This window comes from Erithacus rubecula (genome assembly GCF_903797595.1).
Source record: "Erithacus rubecula genome assembly, chromosome: 6".
Taxonomy (NCBI): Eukaryota; Metazoa; Chordata; class Aves; order Passeriformes; family Muscicapidae; genus Erithacus; species Erithacus rubecula.
Genome location: NC_136688.1, coordinates 10,764,062 through 10,786,150, shown reverse-complemented (window position 1 = coordinate 10,786,150; position 22,089 = coordinate 10,764,062). Strand labels below are relative to the sequence as shown.

Below are 22,089 nucleotides of genomic sequence, written 5' to 3'. Positions count from 1 at the left end.
GCACCAGGAAGCACCACTGATCTGCACAGACCCCCTTTGCCTGCTGCTACCCCACACTGAACAGGTCAGTGCAATGTTTGCCTTCCTCCCTACCCCAACTTTCTCTCCTCCAGCAGCTGCTCTGTTCCTGCCACCCTCTCCTCGTGACCAAAGTGCCGTCCCCAGGTGCTCCCTCCTCTGCAGTGTGCTTCCCTTCTGCCCTTCATACAGAACAGCTCAATTCTCCCACCGCCCTCTCCCAACCCACAATTTCCAATGCCCTTTTCCCCTGCACATCTCACTCCTCCCCACTCAATCCTTCCCTCTGCCCGGAGCTGCTGTGGAGCCGTGTGATCCATCCCTGGATTCTCCAGGCACTGACTCCCATCCACTCTGACCACAGCCAGGGGACAAATCCCACTGCCTGCCCAGAGTCCATCATGGAGGTGACCGCCGGGTCCCCATCTCCCATCTCGCCATCCAAGGGAGTTGATCTCTGTGAGATAGATGCCAGGAATGTGGCCATACATAGTGTGACACTGCTCATCTGCCTCTGTGGCTGGCTAGGAATGCAGCTGTCACCAGTGTCCTTGGGTTCCACATGCAGAGGGACACCATGAAACCCATCACTGCCTACATCCTCGACCTGTCCATTATCAATACCATCTTCCTCATCTTCATGCTCCCCTCCACTCTGCTCTTCCTGCTAGAGGATTTGTGCTGCTCTTTCATCATCATCCCATGGTACATAAGGTTCCTTTTCCTCCTCTTTGTGATGTTCTACAGCATAGGGCTGTACCGGCTGACAGCCATAAGCATTGAGAGGTGCAGGTCTGTCCTCTGCCCACCTGAGTGCTTCTTCCACCTTCCCAGAACCTGTCATGGGTGGTAGTGAGGGCCATGCTCTGGGCCCTTTCCATCACTGTCATCGCTGCCATTTCCGCAGTGACTTCCCTGTGCCAGTCACAGGAGCACAAGCACTGTCAGGGGGCTCTCATCTCCCTGTACACCCTCAACTTCCTCATCTTTGCTCCATCCATCATCATTTCCAGTGCAATCCTCTTCATTCATTTCAAGGGTAGATCCCAGCAGCACCAATTGAAGAGTCTCAATATCATCATCTTCCTTGCTGTGCTCTTCACTCTCCCTGTCAGTCTCTGGAATTTCCTGCAGCAGCTCAGCTACAGCACTGTGCCCCCCCAGGTTGTTCTCCTGCTCGCCTGCATGCACAGCAGCATCAACCCCTTCATCTACTTCTCAGTAATAAAGTGCTGGAGGGTCCGCTCCATGGAGTCCCTCAGGGACTGCCTTCAGAGGGTCTTTGAGGAGCCAGAAGAAAACAATCCCCGCAGGAATGGTGTGGTATGAGCCTGTTGAACCCCTCAACTGTTGCTAATCTCATGATATGAATTCACTGATATTATTACTTTACTTATTTGCTATTAGTCTATGGTATCATTGACTGTTTAACTGAAAATTAATTACAAAGCCAGCTGCTTTACAGACTTTAACATATCCTTGTATAGATATCTAAAAGACATGCATCATTTTTATAAGCCTTCCTAACTACTATTACTGAGAGGTTTATAGAATATATTAGGGAGATTCTTCCAGTTAAGGCCTGAACCCTGGCCAAATCCTAGCCTTACCTAGTCAGGAGGTATGCCAATAACCTAGGTCTTTTCTGTATCAAAATTGTACTTAAATCATTTTGACTTGCTGAATTTGGACCTATAAAAGCTGTAATCCTTCCTGGATTGAACTTGGAAAATCTTACCCGGGAATGGTTCTCTAAGCCCTCACTCTAAAATGAGGCTTATCAGTTACTGCAGACTCTGGAGGATGGTACAGTATTTAGGCAATTGACAATGCATTGCTTTAAATCGTCATTCTATTATTTGTGTATTACTTATCACCTCTATTGTCTAATTTATTTTTGTTTGGTGTCAATTTATTGTTTCACCTCAGTTTTTTGCTTTTTATGTTGCCTATATGTTCAATAACAAGAGACACGTGTTAAAAAACCAAAAGAGGGAATGTGGCCCTCCAAGAGTGTTTAAACAATTCAGTATTTATACAAAAATTTTAAAATTAAATAAAATCCTATTTAAGCCCTGGTGGAGTGACACTGCTTTGAAGATTTGCATGTGCAGAGGCACTTTCTAAAAGATTCTATGTAAAGATCTTTAACTGAGTGTACAATGATGAAGCCTAGCTGATTTACTAAACTGGGGAGAAGGTATGCATGTCTTCTATCACCAACAGGTCCAAAGTTACCTCCTCATCTGAACAAATGTCGATCATCTTCAAAAGGAATGAGGCCCAGAGAAAAGAGAAATTACTTCATTGGCATCCAGCCCTGACACTGACAACTGAAGATGTGTGATTTCACCCTCTGGGGAATGCCTGTGAGAAAAACCTTATCAGAACCTATTTGAACTTTAACAGAATAATAGACTTAGTACATGGATTAGAAATTGAGTTAAAACAGGGTTATATGTATTAGGCATTATATTATAAATTGTTATGACTATTCCTTGTATTTTACAGTGTGTGAAAAAATTAATAGACAAGTCCCTTAAGAGTGTATTTTTAGTTGAAAGGAATGGGGGAGATGTGGGAGCTAAGACAAAGAGTACTGTGGAAATAATTAGCATATGCAGTTTGATAACCAAGATGCCTTGGCAAGAAAAAACAGAGCTTTCATGATTACAAGAAGATTGGATCAAGACTGGCAACAGGAAAGAAGATTGAATCAAGTAGAAATCAATTGAATCAAGTTTGTTTGTGTGATGTTTAACCCATTGAATGTAGCAAAAAGGTATTAACTGTGGGAGCCCAGGGCGTACCCCTGGCCTCCTTGGGGGTCTCAAAACCCCCATGGCAAGGGTCTCAAAGACCTCTGAGTGAGACCCTGGTGTCTCAGGTGCTGAATTCTAATTCCTGGGGGAAGTTGTCAGCACAAAGGGAATGGAAACAAGCTACCAAAATTAGTAAAGTGTAAATTAGATTGTTAGAACATAGATAAATAGACTTTTGGGAATGTTTATGAAAAGGGACGTGTGGCCAAGATGGAGAATTTGGGGGGTGGACACCTTTTCCTCGTTCTTCTCCATGTCATCCATGTTGGGTGACACGTTGGCACTCTTGGATTGGATGGGGTCAGGGGTGGACCATTTAATAAAATTGTATTGTATTGGGAAAATTTTGTAAACATGTAATACGTAGTACAAACTATATAAGATAAGCCCTGCTTTCACCAAGCAGATTCCACCATGGATGCCAGGCTGAGCAGACCGCTGCTGGCCAGGCAAAAAGTCCCAGAGATAAGAAACAAGAAACAATCCTTGGAAAAAGATAAAACCATCTCTGGCAATCTCTCTTCGGCTGCTTCAGAGAAAACCAGGGTTTGAATCACCTTCATGTCCCTCTGGGGTGATCTCGGGGCAAAGGAGAAACCCCAGACTGGGACACCTGGTGGGCAGTGACATCTGGCATCCCCCTGGCTGGGCAGTGACATCTCTGGATGCACCGCAGCCCACAAAAGTGGGTGTGGACACCCAGAAGGGGAAGCTTAAGAAGACGCGCAGAGATGGAGGAGACCCACCCAGGCAGAGACATTTGGCACGGACTCTGGTGGATCCTTGTAGCCTGCAAAGGCAGGTACAGACCCCCAGAAGTCCGAGCTTCAGGAGAGGCACACTGTTGAAGAGGATTGTGGAGGAGATTTATGGCCCTCTGCCAAGAAAAGTCGAGTTCCAGACGCGAATCGGAGAGGAGGTGTTCCGGGAAGCCTCACTCCTGTGCACTGCTGGTCGGTTTCAGGAACCTCCGAATCGATTTTGAACAAATTGCTTTTGGGTAAGATGGTTCAGAATCAGACACATCATAGGATTCCCACCTAGCCATGAGCAGGGAGAGGGAAGTTTATGGCTGCCTTGCTATCAGCAGGCGGAGAAAGCAATTAAAGTTCCTCAGAGACTGGGGAAGGATTCTCACCTAGCCATGAGCTGGGGGAGGGAAGGTTATTACTGCCTTACCAGCAGCAGGTGGTTCAGCAAAGGCCTTGCCAACAGCAAGGCCAGGGAAAAATTAAGTTAGAAATATTTCCAAGTGAGTTACAGAACTTAGATTTTTGCTATTTCACCCCTTCAGAAACCCTGACCCCAGAAGGCGGGAGGGCGCTACAGGCGACTCCCCGGGTGTGGGGGACAGAGGGGAGGGGGACGGGACCGCAAAAAAAAGCGGGGAAAAAGTGCGGGCTCGGTGCGTTTAGCCGCAAGGGATGTCCGGGGAAAGGCAACCTGCGGCGGCGGCCGAGACGCAGGAAAGCGGGAAGTGCAAAAAGACACAGACAGACCTGTCTCCAGCTGTCAGAAATGCTGGGGGAGGAGATGAATGCCCTGTTTCAGGGAAACCTGAGTTATCCACATTAGAACTGGCAGATTCTAATGGGGAGAGAAATTTATGCTTTGAAAAGTCAAAGGAGAAAAAATTAACAACTTTTAAGCAATTGGAGGCAGCTACCCGGAGAGAGCCAGACAGAGCAAACCCAGGCGCAGCAGCGTGAGGTCACCAGCCCAGGCTCACCGAGAGGGGGGGGGGCACAGCTGCCCCACTCCCAGAGGCTCCAGCAGCACCCCCACTGCTCCCTCTGTGCCTGCAGGGGTCCAGTGCTGCAGACGGGAGGAGGGATGGGGGATGGAGAGATGCCAAGATCTGCTTTTTATCTATATTGTGGAGAACAAACAGAGCAAAGGAACAGGATAAGACACTCAGTTTTATTTTCAGTTCCTGTATGTTAAACCAAAGGTGTTTGTTTTGCATTGTTGTTAAAAAAAAAAAAAAAAAAAAAAAAAAAAAAAAAAAAAAAAAAGCTGAAACTTTAAGAATGCTGAAGGTATTTTAATAGTAATAGGTATTTTAATAATTGAAGGTATAATAAGGTATTTTGTATTTTATTTGAATACATATCATCTATATTTAGTGATTTGTTATGGCTCAGATATGAGTGGACATTTATTTAAATGTCAACATTGAGTTTTAATTTTCCTATAGTTAATTGTTTTAGAGAAGCCAGTTTATAAGTATTTGCAATACTGTCAATATAAATCAATAGATTTTGAGCTGGATTTTAAAATTTAGATTTAGTTTCTGTATTTAATTTTGAAAACAATGTAATAGGATTGCATGAATTCTATACCACAGAACAATTTTGTTTTCTGTTTCATTGTTTAATCTGAAATCTTTCAACATTTTAAGTAAGTTTTGGAAAGCCTCCAGACATGTACTTGAATCAAATGTATGAAGATAATCAGCTAAGTTGTGAACTTAATGTTTCTTTGTTTCCTTTTTATTAATTTTCTCTTTTATTTTAGCAGGTCTTTTGTGACCTGGCACTGTGCTGTCTTATGGTTTTGAATATTTTGCAGAATTCCAGAAAATTATTTGAGCTTCATTCTCAGAAAAAATTCCTAGTGTTATGGTTTTCCTGAGTTGCTATCACAGAAGCACTGCATTGTCTTGCCATGTTCAAAGTATCTTACCCTAAAGAAGAATTTTAGAAAAAATGAGTTGCTAGAGGAATTGGTTTTTTTTTTTAAATGTTTAATTGTAGCTTTCTTGTTAAGAGTTGTGGGTTTTTTCTTTAATAAGATGTCAGGAGTTCTCTTCCAATTAGAGTTTAGGCTCTGGCCAAGCCTTGATTCTAACTGAAAGAGAAATTGTGTAAATCCAGGTGTTTTCTGCATCAAAATAATATTCCAGTCATTTGGATTGGCAATTTGACTTATCAATATAACAGCTGAAGCTGACTTTGAAGTGAATTTGGTGTTCATTTTCTGGAGACGACCATCTAATTCCTCATTGAATCAAGGTTTGTCAGCTGTCTGCAGACCCTGAGGTGATGACACAGTTATTTAAAATTGATGATTGTCTAATCTTGTAAATGTATGTCTGTTGTTTAAAGTATTGTTAATTATTGTATTGTGTTTACTTGCAGAAGATTGTAAACTTTGAGTTTGTTTTTTTGTTAGATAATAGTTGAAATAATAGTAGAAGGGAAAATTCTCCAGTTTTGATCAAAAATTTAGAGACAGAGAAAGTTGAAAAGCTTTCAACTTAATCATTTGGGGGAAGGGTTCTGTTTGTGTCTCCACAGAGAGAGGACAGAGATGGGAGCCAATGAGATACATGAGACAATGTCCGGACAAAATGCAAGCAGAAGCCAATCCTGGAAAAGAAGGAAGCAGCTCGCAAGGCAATTCTTCAGGTTTCACCGGCAGGGATGCATGATATTATTTACACAGAAATCAAACAAGGACCAACTGAATCTTTTCCTCATTTGTTGACAAACTTACACAAGCTATCAATAGACAAATTACAGAAGAAACAGCCAGACCATATCTGCTGAAGACCCTTGCATTTGCCAATGCAAATCCAGAATTCAAAAGAGTCATTCAGTGCTTTGCCAGGTGAGCCATCCTTGACGGAGATGGTGGAAGCCTGCAGCAAGATTGGAACACCACAACATATAGCTTCAGTTGTCAAGGAGCAAATGACAAAAGTTCTTCAAGAACAACATGAAAAGATTTTTTGCAAATTTCAAGAAGAAAAAGAATCCATCTGAAATACAATGCTACAACTGTGGGGTTTTTGGATATTTTAGGAAAAATTGTCCTCAATCCACAAAGACTTCCAAGCTACCAGAACTTTGCCCTAGATGTCACAGAGGAAGACATCTGGCAAGTGAATGTTACTCTCTGATGGATGTGGATGGAAAACCATTGCCACTGCCAAAAAACATAAAGAAAAGTGCAGGATCACCTTGCGCTATGACAGAAATGATGGCAGTGTCGCAAGGAATAGTAACAGCACCGGCACAGACAATACAGTTGTCGGGGAACGTCAATCTGACTCCCTCAGCAGGGTGTTAGGGGACATCCCCTGTGACACGGATTTGCTGCCACCAGGAACGCAGTACATCCTGTCAGCTTCAAAAGTGGTTTGTTTTTTGAATGAAGAATCTGCATCTATACCTACAGGATTCAAAGCACCGTGCCGAAAGAGACAAGATTTTTTGATAATAGGCAGAGACTGGTGCAGCGTTTTTGGACTGATAATATATCCTAATGTTGTTTCAGCAGACTGCTTCGAAGAGCTGACAATTTTAGCAAGGGCTCTTCGACCCCCATTGACAATTCCACAAAATACTCAACTGGCAAAAGCGATAGCTCTGCCATCGCATCCATTGGAGCATCAAGTAATGCCGGCGATGGGCGAAGGGCATCCACACTACAATGACCATGTCGAAGTACACACGTTATGGTTGAAGTAGATAACCCGTGAACAGCCAACTATTACTTGTGACTTGATATACAATAACAGGAAAATAACAATCACAGGGATGGTGGACGTGACACAGATTTCATATATTTTCTGACCTCGAGAATGGAACTTGATTGTATCTTTGGACCAAATCACAGGCATTGGAGGAAGTTCTGTATGCCTCCAAAGAGAAAATTCAATAACATTCACAGGACCTGGACAGAAGACAGCTATTACTCGTCCATTTGTTGTGCAAAAGCCATTTACTGTATGGGGAAGAGATCTCCTTTCACAGTGGAACATGTACCTCACAATGGATTTTTAGTAGGGCTCACTGTGGCACTCGCCACTCCAAAATTGACATGGAAAACTGATACGCCTTGTTGGGTGGATCAGTGGGCCTTGGAAAAGAAGAAGTTGAGTGCATTGAAAACTTTGGTGAAAGAACAACTAGAAAAAGGACACATAAAACCGACAAACAGCCCTTGGAATTTTCCAGTGTTTGTCATCCAAAAAAAGTCTTCTGGATCGTGGAGATTGCTTCACGACCTCAGAAAATTGAATGAAATAGTGAGGAAATGGGACCTCTTCAGCAAGGCTGTCCATCACTCACAATGATTCCCAGACACTGGCCTCTTGTTATTATTGACCTCAAAGATTGCTTTTTCAGTATTCCACTTCATGAAGACAATGCTTACCAGATGGCATTTTCTGTTTTAAGTTTTTTACAGAGAAGAACCGATGAAGAGGTATCATTGGGTTGTTTTACCCCAAGGCCTCAAGAACTCGCCAACGATTTGTCAATGCTATGTGGCGCAAACTTTGGCTCCAGCAAGACACAAATATCCCAAAGCAAGAATCATACACCAAATGGATGATTTTCTCATTGCTGCGCCGACAAACCGAGAACTGCAACAAGTCCGTGCTTGTGTGATCAAAGAAATACAAAAAAGCAGGACTCGAAGTCAGCACTTCAAAGATTCAAGAAATCGCACCCTGAAAATACCTTGGATAGAAAATCATCGGACAAATAGTCAAACCTCAAAAATTAGAGATCAGCTCAAAAGTCAACAGTCTCCAAGATCTGCAGCAACTCCTTGGCGAGATCAACTGGATGAGATCAATTTTGGGAATCACGAATGAAGATCTTTCATCTTTGTTCGACCTTCTGAAAGGAGACGACAACATCAAATCCCCCAGGACTCTGATGCCAGAAGCACAAGCAAGCTTGCAAAAACTTGCATAAATGATACAAGACAGACAAGCACACCGATATGTGGACTCTTTACCATTCCATTTAGCAGTGTTGGGAGAAGAAACACAGCTATATGGTTTGATTTTTCAGTGGGACGAACACAAAAAAGACCCTCTTTTAATTATAGAATGGGTTTTCCTATCTTACAGATCTCCAAGGACAATTCTTACAGACTTAGAAATGACAGCACAAGTGATAATAAAGGGAAGAACAAGGTTGATGACAATGACGGGCAAGGACTTTTCAATGAACAATGCAGCAAGGACCACAGATTTCTACAATACCAATGAATCAAAAAATGAATGAGGCAGCAGCTTGGCCTCAATTTCAACAAGTAACACCTTTGAGCAGACAAATTCCTATAGAGACACACAACAACAGCAACAGCAACAGCAACTCAAGATACTTTAGTTGATTAGGCAAATATCAGAATGGACTTGACAAGAAGCAGAGAATGTCCTGCAATTGGGACTGGTGAAATAGCCATGCCAGTGAATTATGACTCACAAGGACAAAACCCAAGATGGCAAAAATTAAATAATGATTTAGTTAAAGATTTAATTAAGGCAATTAGATATTATGGACTGGGATCTTCACATTTTAAACAGCTTTTAAAAGGTATTCTCAATGAATATAACTTGACTCCATATGACCTGAGATCTCTTGTGTCATTGGTACTTACTGACACACAAGGACTTATGTGGGAGAGCAGATGGAGAAGAGCTTTGGAGGAGCTGCAAAAGAAATACCAAGGTGGTGCTCATGCTAACCTCACCGTGGCAGAATTAGCAGGAGACCCTCCTCTCAATGATCCAGCACAACAAGCCACCAGGATTCCAAGGGGAGTGTTGGCAGACGTCAAGGAAAAAGGATGTGAACTTCTCTTCAAACAAGATATAAAAGACTTAAGGACTGATGGTGAAACATGTTAGTTTATATGCTGTTGTATTTTATCTTTTGTCAACTATGTTAGGTAACAAAGAGGATTTACCAGTGATGCAGCCAAGAGAGAATGTTTGGGAAAATTTAGCATGGACAGTGGGGTTGGACACAATTTGTTTGAGACATTCCAGGCAAAAAAGACATTTTCAACATGTCTGGTGGGATTGCCAGTGAAAAAATGGCCCATTCTGGAGGGCACCCCTTCATGGGTGATGTGAGTTGTGATAACTCCTGTGGACGGATGGCATGTGTGGGTTCAATTTCTCTCTGTGGCCTTTTTCAAACCAGAAGAATTAGAAATGTTTGGTTCGACAATGGACTTTTGAATTCTATTTAATGTTTAGGAGTGACAAAGAACCAAACAATGGATGTTACTCCAAATCAGAATGTATATAGCAATTATACTGTAGTCTCAAACAAATCATCCTTCCGAGTTCTAGCACAGTTATCATGGCTGGATGGTCTGTTTGACCTTTTTAATCTTTTATTTTTGTAAAAAGAAATTTTGAAAGTAGGTTTTTATATATTAGTGGGGCTTGTTGCTATTCTCATTGTTTTGCCATGCATCATCCCATACACTCGGTGAGCCTTGAACAAAGCTGTGAAAAGGGTGTTTTTGGTGCAAACAATGGGGGGAGATGTGGGAGCCCAGGGCATACCCCTAGCCTCCTTGGGGGTCTCAAAAGCCCCCTGGCAAGGGTCTCAAAGACCTCTGAGTGAGACCCTGGTGTCTCAGGTGCTGAATTCTAACCCCTGGGGAAAATTACAAACCCAGAGGGAATGGAAACAAGCTACCAGAATTAATAAAGTGTAAATTAGACCTTCAGAATGTAGATAAATAGTTTTTTTAAATGTTTATGATAAGGGACGTGTGGCCAAGATGGAGAATTTGGGGGGTGGACACCTTTTCCTCGTTCTTCTCCATGTCATCCATGTTGGGTGACACGTTGGCACTCTTGGATTGGATGGGGTCAGGGGTGGACCATTTAATAAAATTGTATTGTATTGGGAAAATTTTGTAAACATGTAATACGTAGTACAAATTATATAAGATAAGCCCTGCTGTCACCAGGCAGATTCCACCATGGATGCCAGGCTGAGCAGACCGCTGCTAGCCAGGCAAAAAGTCCCAGAGATAAGAAACAAGAAACAATCCTTGGAAAAAGAGAAAACTGTCTCTGGCAATCTCTCTTCAGCTGCTTCAGAGAAAACCAGGGTTTGAATCACCTTCATGTCCCTCTGGGGTGATCTCGGGGCAAAGGAGAAACCTCAGACTGGGACAATAGAGAACATCTGTTCTATATGATGCATGTAAGGTCACATACCGAGCTGCCAGGAGAAATCGCAGAAGGAAATCCAGAGGTAGACTCTCTTGTAGCCCCAGCTGAGAAAGCACGCCTCCCTGACATCTTCCAATAGGCAAAACTGAGCCACCAGCAATACCACCAAAATGCTCCAGGTCTGGTCCGTCAGTTCCAGCTAACACTGAGTCAGGCTCGAGCCATTGTGGCCACCTGTCCCAGCTGCCAGCTCCAGGCCATACCATCACTGGGTATGGGGATTAATCCCCGAGGCCTTGGCAGCTGTAAAGTGTGGCAGACAGACATCACACACATTCCCAGTTTCGGTCACCTCAAATATGTTCATGTAAGCATTGACACATATTCAGGTGCAGTTTATGCCTCTGTCCATGCAGGAAAAAGGGCTGTGCATGCAAACACCTAGTGCAAGCCTTTTCAGTGTTGGTGATCCCTAGGGAAATCAAAACCGATAATGGTCCAGCGTACACATCCAAGGAGTTCCTGGAATTTCTCCAGCAGTGGGGAATGGAACATAAAACTGGCATCCCCCCACTCCCCCAAAGGCCAAGCTGTGATTGAGCGTGCCCACCAGATGATCAAACAGGTCCTGGCTCGACAGAGCAGTTCAACTGTGTGGATGTCTCCACAGCAAAATTCTGTAAAGCTCTGTTCAATATTAATTTCTTGAATTGTTCATTCGAAAACATGAGTCCTCCTGTGGTACGTCACTTTAACAGCAGTAAACAGTTCAAATTGTCTCAGCATCCACCAGTTTTGATAGGGACCCAGAAACATGGGAAACCAAAGGTTCCTATGAGCTTTTTACTTGGGGACGTGGTTATGCATGAATATCCACTCCCTCAGGCCCTAGGTGGATTCCCTAGAAGTGGGTCAAACCTTTTCTTCCAAAAAATCCAGCTCCAGCAGAAATATATGAGAAGCAAGTAACCATTGCTTTGAAAAGAAGACGCCGCCAGAAGGAAGAGGAAAAAATCTTCATAAAAGAGTATATTCTGGCAGACAGAAACTTTTAATGTGTTTTAAAATGTTTGTTTTTCCGTTAAAAAAAACCTACCCTTCACTCAACCCCATGAAGAACCCCTTCCTGGTTGTCTTCTTGTTAACACTAAACAGTTTGGCAGTGGCCTGGATCGTTCCTCAACCACCTCAAAACACTTGGGTGACCCTGGCACAGACGCTCCAACAGGAAATCATGTCTGTCCACTGCAGCAGCAAAAGAACCTATGTCCACCTGCCTGGTAGGAGTCCCATTGAAAACTGGAGAATATTCAGCCAGCTTTGAAGTACAGAGGCCCAATGAACTTCTCAAGTCACATACCATTCCATTTTACAAAAATCCTAGGCAGCAGGCTGTAATGAGTAAAAACCCCACGGACGAGTTGCTGTCAAAGTTGCCAAAAACAGCTCAGGAACCCCAAGAATTAGAGTTATTAGGTTCCTACCCAGCACAATATTGCATTCATTTTAATATCGTCTTGAAACCTACTAACACTAATGAGTTCCATCTCATACGACAATTTCATAAAAAATTCATGGACAAAAATGAGTGTAATATTTTAAACCGTATTGCAATGGACACCACAACTTATTCAAGTCCCAAAACTCTCCCAAAGGGATTGTTTTTAATTTGTGGAGATCAGACATGGGCAGGGATTCCTTCTTGGCTTCTAGGAGGGCCATGTACCTTTGGGCAGTTGTTCCTGTCAGCACCCAACGAAACCTTAATTAGTAACTGGACTCACAAAAACAAATAGGCTGACAAAATAGAAAGAGAAGTGCTAACAATTTGGATCCAAACTGTAATGCTGATATTTTCCATTGGGCCAAATTAAAAAAAATAGCTGTGTCCTTGTTTCTTCCATGGGTCGCAGCAGCCAAAGCTCTAGGGAAATTAGGCCATCTAGAGTGCTGGGTTGTTAAACAGGCAAACTTAACATCAACTGCCATTAGTTCCCTCCTAAAAAATGAGGAAATTACCAGGCAGGCCATACTCCAAAATCGTGCTGCTATAAATTTTCTTCTGCTACTGCATGAACATGAATGCCAGGAATTTGAAGGAGTTTGCTGCATGAATTTCACCTCAAAAGCTCCTAACGTCCACGCTGCCCTCCGAAACATGAACAGCTTGATCAGACAAGTGAAGCAAGAATCAGAAAATTAGTTTAATGAACTGTTCAAAGGTTAGGGGTTCTTGGGGTGGTGGACTTCTATAGTTAAAACAATTTTGTTATTCTTTATTATTCTTTTCCTTGTAATAATGGCGTTCGGGATCCTACGTCACTTAGTTTTTAAGGCTATTAATACTATAATTCCTTCTATCTCCGTAGTCATTCACATGGAAATGAAAACGTAGAACGATCTAATACTCCCACCAATTTCAAATGGTGGACAAAATCATAATCCAAATCAAAAGAAATCTAATATCTTTCCCCCACTTAATAAACAGAAAACGGGGACATGTTGCAACCCAATACCAGAGGTATAAGGAATGCTTTAACCCTTTCCTCCTGTCCCTATCCTACAGGCAGAGAGCCAAATTCCCCTCCCTGACCCTTTCCTAGAAATTTGAGATTCTCCTCCTTTTTTGCCCTGGGACCACCATGAAATAAACTATGAAGATTGAGAAAGGCAAGGAGCCTCTTTTGAACCTTTGTTTATACTATGCAGTGGCTAGTTCCTTCTTAGAAATAGCTAGGAAGGAGTTATAGTTTACTGCAGAACTCCTGGTGTTCTGGGCACTTTCTCCTTCATGTTACTGACCTGGGAGGAGATGTTATGGACACAGATCCCAAAAGAATCAAGAGCTACCAGAGAGCACTGCTGGTCAGGGCAGACCCCATTTGCCGGTCGCTGTCCCACAGTGAACAAAGTCGGTGGAATATTTTCCTTCCTCCCTCCCCCACCTTCCTCTCCTCCAGCAGCTGCTCTCTTCCTGCCACCCTCTCCCATTGACCACAGTGCCCTCCCCAGGTCCTCCCTTGTCTCCCTAACCCTCCCTTCTGCCCTTCCTGCTGAACAGCCCAACCTTCCCACCTTTTCCTCCCATCCTAAAATTTCCACTGTCCTTTTCCCCTGCGCATCTCACTCCTCCCCACTGAATCCTTCCACTGCTGGGAGCTGCTCAGGAGCCACATGGTCCATCTCTGGATTCTCCAACCACTGACTCCCATCCACTCTGACCACAGCCAGGGCCCACATCCCACTGCCTGCCCAGTGTCTATCCATGGAGGTGACTGTGGTAGCCGAGACTGATAGCCCTGTGGATTTAATTAGCATATGCAGTTTGATAACTAAGATGCCTTGGAAAGAACAAATAGAGCTTTAAGGATTATGAGAAGATTCGATCAACATCTGGCAACAGAGAAGAAGACTGAATTAAGTAGAAATGTAATGTTTGTCTCTGTGATGTTTAACCCAATGAATGTAGTAAAAAATTACTTTCTGTAAATGGTATATAAGCACACGGAGCTCACAGTAAAATTCAGATTCTGATCATGAATCTTTAATCCTCGTCTCTTTCTCAATCATTGATAATTGGTGCTCCCATGTGAGGAGAAGGACTCGCCTACCTAGTGGCAATTGGCAAGTCCCAGGAACTGATCATGTTGGTGAGAGAACGGCATCTGGGCCTGGGACAATCACCTGCCCTGCTGCAATGTGACTGGGGAGCTGTGGGAACTGGACTATGGGACAGGACATGTCCAATGAGATAGATGTCTATGAAAAATTGCTCAGTATCCTGGGCAGGCATGGCTCTCCCAGCCCCAAGCACGACTTAAGTCACTTTTACAATGGGTATCATGCATGTTTCACAATACCACCCTTTCTTCTATTTTTACCCTTTGCTATTGGGACTATGTTGGTGTTAAGTTCTACGACCTGGCCACTCTCCTGGGCCATGTGCCAGAGATACAAATGCTTCCTGCATGGAGGGAGTTATGGATGCAATTAAAAAGCAGGAGGGGAGTGAGGCTGCCTGTGAAACTACCTCTGAGACAGCCGTAACAACTGTTCTGGATTGAGACCTGTTCAGTCATGTTCTCCATCCCCTGTCTGCATGCCCTCCCCGATGAGTTCCAGGGTTAGAGCCTGTCACCACCTACAGTCCCACTGCTGGATCACCATTGACCCCAGAGCCGCCAAACACCTACCCCTATATGGTGGACACTGACTCTAGCACTGAAGGGGAACTCTTCGACCCCAGCCCCAAAAAAGAAGCAGATTTATTCCCTAGGGATGCGCCTAATAATTGGATGCAGATAAAAAAGAAAGCCCTTAATGATAGAGACTTTGATACTGTGGCAGAAATCATTGTGACCCCCATGCGACTAGGCCCGAGGTGGGGAACCCAAAAAGGGAGCCTTTGGGACATTCAGAAGTTAAGAAACTGCGCCACATAGCAGTGGAATATGGTCTGGGGTCTTCTTATTTCAGTAATTTATTAAGAGCAACTTTACTACTCACTTCATGATTCCTCATGATTTTAAGCCTTTTGCAAATCTTTTTCTGACATCAGCACAAATGTAATTTTCATGCATGGCACAATGAAAAAAAATCTGGAGAACTTCATATTCATGTATGCAAGGCATGCTAACCAAGCCCTGGCTTCCTTAACCATTGACCACCTAGCCAGAGAGAGAGTGCATAACGATCCTAATGGCCAAGCTGCCTTACCAAGAGAGGCCCTGGAGGGAATCACAGAGGCAGCTTGTCTGGCTTTTCTTAAGATTCCTGATGCCAGAACCCGCAACAGACTTTCATAAATAATAAACCGGCTTCCCAGGAGCCTGTTGGGCAGTTTGTGGACAGAGTAAAACAAACACTGGAGAGACAAATTGATAATGATCAGGCAAGGGAGGTTGGACTCCTCAAACTGCCTATAGAAATTCAAATGAAGACAGTGAGCTGCCTCTTGAAATCCCTACCCCTGAACCTGAGCACACATGGCTTCAAATGATAGAAGCCTGTAACTGCTTGGGGACATTACAGCACACCACAGCACTCACTTATCAGGCCGTGGGACAGGGCATAGTTGACACTTTTGCTGCCCTCAAATTAGTCCCAGGAAAGCAGTTGGTTTGTTTTGGTTTCGGGGAACCGGGCACATTAAAGGCACTGCCAAAAAGCGTGAGTGCACAAATCCCAGAACCCTGGATATGTGTCCTGTTGTCAGAAAGGCCCACACTTCACTAGTCAATGCTGCTCCAAGTTTCACCAGATAACCAGCCTTTACAGCAGGGAAATTCTTTCTTTCAGAGCGCAGGGCGGCAACGTGTGCAGACACAAATCCCACATCCTGTGCAGCAATCAGGAGCTGCTTTCAGCTTTCAACCAGCCCTGCCCCCACCGGGCCATCGCCACCTATGTGCAGCCACCCCGGAAATTCCAGAAATGGCATATTGTCCTTTCTACCAGCCCTTGGAATTCTCCTGTGTTTGTTTTTAAGAAAGAAATGGGCAAGCGGTGTTTGCTCCAAGACCTCCACAAATTAATTCTGTTATGGAGATAATGGGAGCCCTGCAGCTTGGGCTCTCCTTTTCTATCATGTTCCTCAAAATTGGCATTTGACAGTCATTGATTTAAAGGCTTGCTTCTTCAACATGCCTGTGCATCTTGATGATGCTCCAAAATTTGCTTTTTCAGTTCCTAGGCCAAATATGCAGGTGCCCTTGCAGTGATATCACTGGACTGTTGTCGTATATTGCAGCTAGGTTTAAAGCTGCAAATCTGAAACCCAGCCAGCCTGTAAGCAAGCAGGTACCTGGGGTGAGAATCCCAGCCCATCTATTGAACCCTAAGTGCAGATGTATCATTGGACAAGGAAATGATGTGACTGAGATTGTAACTAATCACACATGTGTGCCCGGGAAACTCACAGTCTCTATATAAGGAGAGTTCATAAGAGTAAAGTCCTTAGTCTTGTTACATGAAATTACAGGTGCTGGTGTTTCTGTCTCAGACCCAACACAAATCGACATTACAGATTGTTTACCTCAGGGCATGAGCAACTCTCCTACTATTTGCCAGTGGTATGTTGCTAAGGTTTAAATCCTGTTTGTCAATGAATGCCAGATGTTCTTTTGTATCATTACATGGATGATATCTTCATAGCTGCTAAACAACAGGAGAGGAAGCCTTAGCCCTTATCACCAAAGCTGTGAGTCAGGCAGGGCTTTGCATTGCTTCTGGAATGATACAAAAAATATCGTCCATAGAGGGTACTTTGGATGGCAATTGAAGAGTCCATTCAATTTTTCCCCAAAATCTACAAATTCAGACAAGATTTGCACCTTATATGATGCACAAAAACTTTTGGGAGCAATTAACTGGGTGTGCTCCTTGATAGGAATCTCTATTGCAGAGCTGAGTCCTTTCTTTGAACTGCTAAAGGCGACTCAGACCTTTTATCACCTGGAAGACTCAATTCACTGGCTCATCTAGCGCTGCAGGGCATTTGTGATGCCTTAGTAAGCCAGCAGTCTGCATGCTGGGCACCTGAGTTGCCTTTCCTTTCAGGAATTGGGTACCCAGCGAAACAGCCCCACACTTTGATATTTTAATGGGTCTCCAATGCACCAGACCCTTTGCTTATCACTGGATGGTTTTTTTTTTGCCACACCATCGACCAAAACCATCAGTACCCGACATGACATGATGGCACAACTTCTCTGGCAGGACTGGATTTTTCCCCTATTTTCATGTTTTTTACAACCTGTCAGTCTCATAGACAGAGGGACTGAGTTACTGTTAATTCTCAAGCTAAATAACCCTCACAACGGGCCCTTGAAGTGCCCCGGTGCTTTCAGGCACTGGGGGAAGCAGCCTTAGCTATCAAAGCTGCCACTTGATACAAATCAATGGCCCCGAGGACACCTCACCCCAGTCAAACTGTTGAATTACCAGTTGCTTGCCTTTAACTCCATGGTTTTAACAAGTTTTTTATTGTGGAACTTTTGGTACAGCTATTTAGAAATTCAAGTGTAATTATTCTTGCTTGCCATGTTTAAGTATATTGAAGGACCACAAATACAGTAAATAGTAGCTTACTCTTTAGAATAAACGGAACCCTAAATTTTGTAACTGTTTGTATGCAAGGATCAGTCTTACACACCCACTAACCTGACCAAACTATTTGTGCAAATTTCATTGTTTTAGCCTTCAATATTTATATCGAATTACTGTTATTAGGCCAAATTCAAATCTATCATACAGACATTCTTAAAAAAGCTGCAGCAGTTGAATTCCTGCAATAAATTCATGTTGCTACTGTCTCAATACAGTTGTTTACCTGTATATTTAACTGCCGTATGACAAACACTCAGCAACTTTTTGTAATGATAGAGTCAAAATGAATTAAGATTCTATTAAGGTTAAGTACTGTGAAGTTAATTTTTAAGATTAAGTATTCAACTAAGCAAAGTTAAATTTAAGTGTTATTTAATTTAAGTTCTACTATTTTAAGTTCTGTTAAGACAAATTCAGTAATGTTAACTTTAAGTTCTCTAGGTGCATTTTATTATATCTAAGTAATGTTAAATTTCAGTGAAATTAGTTTTAAGTTCTATTAAAATATGTTCATTTGAATTATAAGATGCAACTATTTTGATATAGAGATGAGTAATTAAAGTTTGCATGGAGCTAACTTCTGTTAAAACCTGCTTATTTAAATTACAAGACAGTTATTTTTTGAGATAAGAAAAACAATTAGTTAAGCTATTTCTTTTTTACTTTTTTTGCTTTAATGTCATATATGCATAAATGTCTAAGAAAATATTACCTCAATTTTTAAGACAGGTTACTACGGATATATTAATAATCCTGATTATGCTGTTAATCTCGTTATATGAATTCACTGACTTTTATAACACACATTATCCATAAGATATTATAGTTTATTTATTTGCTATCTGTCCAGGGCACCATTGACTGTTAACTGAAAATGAATTACAAAGCCGGCTGCTATGCAAACTGTAAGATATCCTTATAGCTACCTAAAAGACATGAATCATTTTAAGAAACCTTACTGACTATAACTTAGAGGATTTTAGAATGTATTAGGGACATGTTTCCAGTTAAGGCCTGGACCCTGGTCAAGTCCTAGCCTTGCTAAGTCAAGAGGTGTGCCAACAATCCAGGTGTTTTCAGCAGCAAAATTATACTTCAGTAATTTTGAATTGCTGAATTTGGACCTATAATAGCTGGAATCTTTTTTGCATTGAACTTGGAAAATCTTACATGGGAATGGTTCTCCAGCCATGACTCTAAAAGGAGACTGGCCAGTTACTGTAGACTCTGGGTGATGGTACAGTATTAGGGAATAGATAATAAAATCACCATTCTATGTTTTGTGCATTACCAATTGCCTGTACAATCTAATTTATTTTAGGCTTGGTGTGAATTTATTGCTTTGCCACATGTTTTTTTGCTTTTTATGTTGCCTTCATGTTAAATAACAAGAGACACATTGTTTAAAACAAAAAAAAAGGGGAATATGGCCTCAATAATGCAATATTTATACTAAAAATTTGAGATTAAATTAAATCAAATTTAATCCCTGGCAGAAGATTGAAAATTTACATGTGCAGAGTCATTTCTACAAGTTTCTAGGTAAAGATCTTTAATTGAGTGTACAGTGATAAAGCCTATCTGATTTACTAACCTAGGGAGAAAGTATGCATGTCTTCTATCACCAACAGGTGCAAAGGAGTTACCTGCTCGTCTGAATAAACATCAATCATCTTCAAAAGGAATGAGGCCAGGAGAAAAGAAAAATTACTTAATTGCCATCCAGCCACATTTCAGTGGTACTGGCATTCACAAAGCGACTCTTAACAGTCCTCTTGGGTTGTGTGAACCTGCATTAAAATGAAAAATGGGAATTCATGGCTCAGTTGTGTTTCCTTGGGTCAGTCAGGTTTTGGCAATGATCCCAGACCTCTTCCCAGAAAGGCAATTATTTCTGAGTAGTAACCAGATGCTTCACCAGCACTGGCAGCACTGGCACCATTCCAGTGCCACCAGCACCACCAGCATCCCCATGCTGCTGGAGGGACAGTGACCCCTTGTTGCAGTTGAGACGGACATAACACACAAAGGGACTCGCCGTAACTTCAGAAGGCTTCTTTCCCTTTTCATTAGAACAGCATGCTGTCTTTTATACACTCCACAAAGTTTACACTTTATTCATGGGTTACACTAGATCAACACAATGTTCATTGGTGCAAAGCAGTCTCCACCAGTGTTTTCAACTAACTTTCATAAAACTTTCTAAAAATACTTTTCCCAGCTGCTGCTTTCTTCTTGCTTATCTTCTTCTTCTTCTCAATCTCCATGCCAATGGCCTTGGTAAAATTCCTTTCAGAAGTTCACCTTATCAATTAACTCTCTCTGGCTCACAGACCAGCTGTCAGCCCTTTCCACACCCCTCAGGGAAGTAAAATGAGGAATGACAGGAACTTCTTGGGAGGGTGAGGGCTGCTGGAGAACAGTCATTGTGCAGGGAAGGAATGTAAGTAATCTGGAGCAAGTGAGGAGACATTTGCAAAATGTTTAATTTGGAGCTTTTGAAAGAAGTCAGTTCCTCTACAGCCAAAAAAAACCCAAAAAACCATAAACAAAAACAAAAACCAACCAAAAATCTCCAAGACAATTAACTCTGAGGAAGTGAAACTGTGACTTAGCCAAAGAAGCAATTTCTAACTCCCTGTGATTCCAGTGACTCTGGGAGAAGAGCACCAGGACAGAGCACAGAGGGACCTTCTCCTTCTTCGTGTTACTGACCTGGGAGGATCCACTTTAGGACTTAGATCCCAAAGGAGCAAGAGGTACCAGGAAGCATCACTGATCTGCACAGACTCCCTTTGCTTGCTGCTGCCCCACATGAACAGGTCAGTGGAAGGTTTTCCTTTCTCTCTACCAAATTTTCCCGCCTCCAGCAGCTGCTCTGTTCCTGCCACCCTCTCCTGGTGACCACAGTACCCTCCCCAGGTGCTCCCTCTTCTGTCCTGTGCTTCCCTTCTGCCGTTCCTTCTGAACAACCCAGTCCGCCCCCCTTCCTCTCCCAACCCACAATTTCCACAGCCCTTCTCACTTGCACGTCTCATTCTTGCCCACTCAATTCTTCCCCCTACAGGAAGCTGCTGTGGAGCTGCATGGTCCATCCCTGGATTCTCCAAGCACTGGATCCTGTTTACGCTGACCACAACCAGGGGCCACATCCCACAACCTGCCCAGTGTCCATCCATGGAGGTGACCACCGTGTCCCCATCTCCTGCCTCACCCACTGAAGGAGATGATCTCTGTGAGACAGATGTCACCAATGTGTCCATAGACAGTGTGACACTGCTCATCTGCCTCTGTGGGCTGGCTGGGAACAGGGCTGTCCTTTGGCTCCTTGGCTCCTGCTGTTTGAGCAAGAATAGCACCACCCATTGCATCCTAATGCTGACTTTTTTTTAATTCCTCTTTCTCCTATTTCTGGTCCCTTCCAGTTTGCTTTTCCTCCTGGAGGACATGTCCTGCTCTGACATCATTTCCTTGCAGTATGTGTGGTTGGTTTTCTGGCTGTCACTGGTGTCCTACATCATGTGGCTGTACGTGCTGACATTCATCAGCATCCAGAGGTGCAGGTCCATCCACTGCCTGCTCTGGCACTGCTGCAACCGTCCCCAGCACTGTGGAAGGGGGTGTGTGCCCTGCTCTGGGCATTCTCCATCATTGTCTTCACTGTTTCCACAGTAATTTTCCTCTGTGTGTCCCAGCTATCTCAGCACTTCCGAGTGTCTCTCATGTCCATGAACACTTTCAACGTCCTGCTCTGTGCTCCCTTCATGCTCATTTCCAGCACTGTCCTCTTCAATATGGTCATGCCTGGCTCCCAACAGCAGCAAACCGAGAGGATAGACATGGTTATCTGCCACACTGTGTTCCTCACTCTGCCCCTCAGCCTCTGGAATTTACTGTGGGAGTTCATCTATACCATTTTGTCCTCCCAGGTTGGCTTTCTGCTCATCTGCATCCACAGCAGCATCAAACCCTTCATCTACTTATTGGCAGGGAGCTGCTGGAGGCACTGCTCTGTGGGGTCCCTTCGGCTCTCCCTTCAGAGGACCTTTGAGGAACCAGAAGAAAGCCCTGCTAGAATCAATGATCCTGCCAATGGACACTGTACTCTGAGTCTGGTGATTCCACCTGCTGCATTGCTGAGGCACACTGGGACAGTGGGTGGAAGATTGAATAATGAATAAATATCCAGTTTCACTGTCC

At 43.2% G+C, this 22,089-nt stretch overlaps 2 protein-coding genes across 2 annotated transcripts in view; both read left to right on the top strand.

Moving 5' to 3' along the window:
* LOC306803428 (mas-related G-protein coupled receptor member F-like) overlaps window positions 1-22,089 on the top strand; it is a 143,459-nt gene that overhangs the window by 69,309 nt on the left and 52,061 nt on the right. The gene's annotated exons all lie outside the window — the stretch shown is intronic.
* The window catches only part of LOC306803421 (mas-related G-protein coupled receptor member H-like), an 87,209-nt gene continuing 85,727 nt past the window's right edge, over window positions 20,608-22,089 (top strand). The window contains exon 1 of the mRNA XM_079308821.1: window positions 20,608-20,648. The gene's annotated coding sequence lies outside the window, so the exon portion shown is untranslated. The remainder of the gene's footprint in view (window positions 20,649-22,089) is intronic.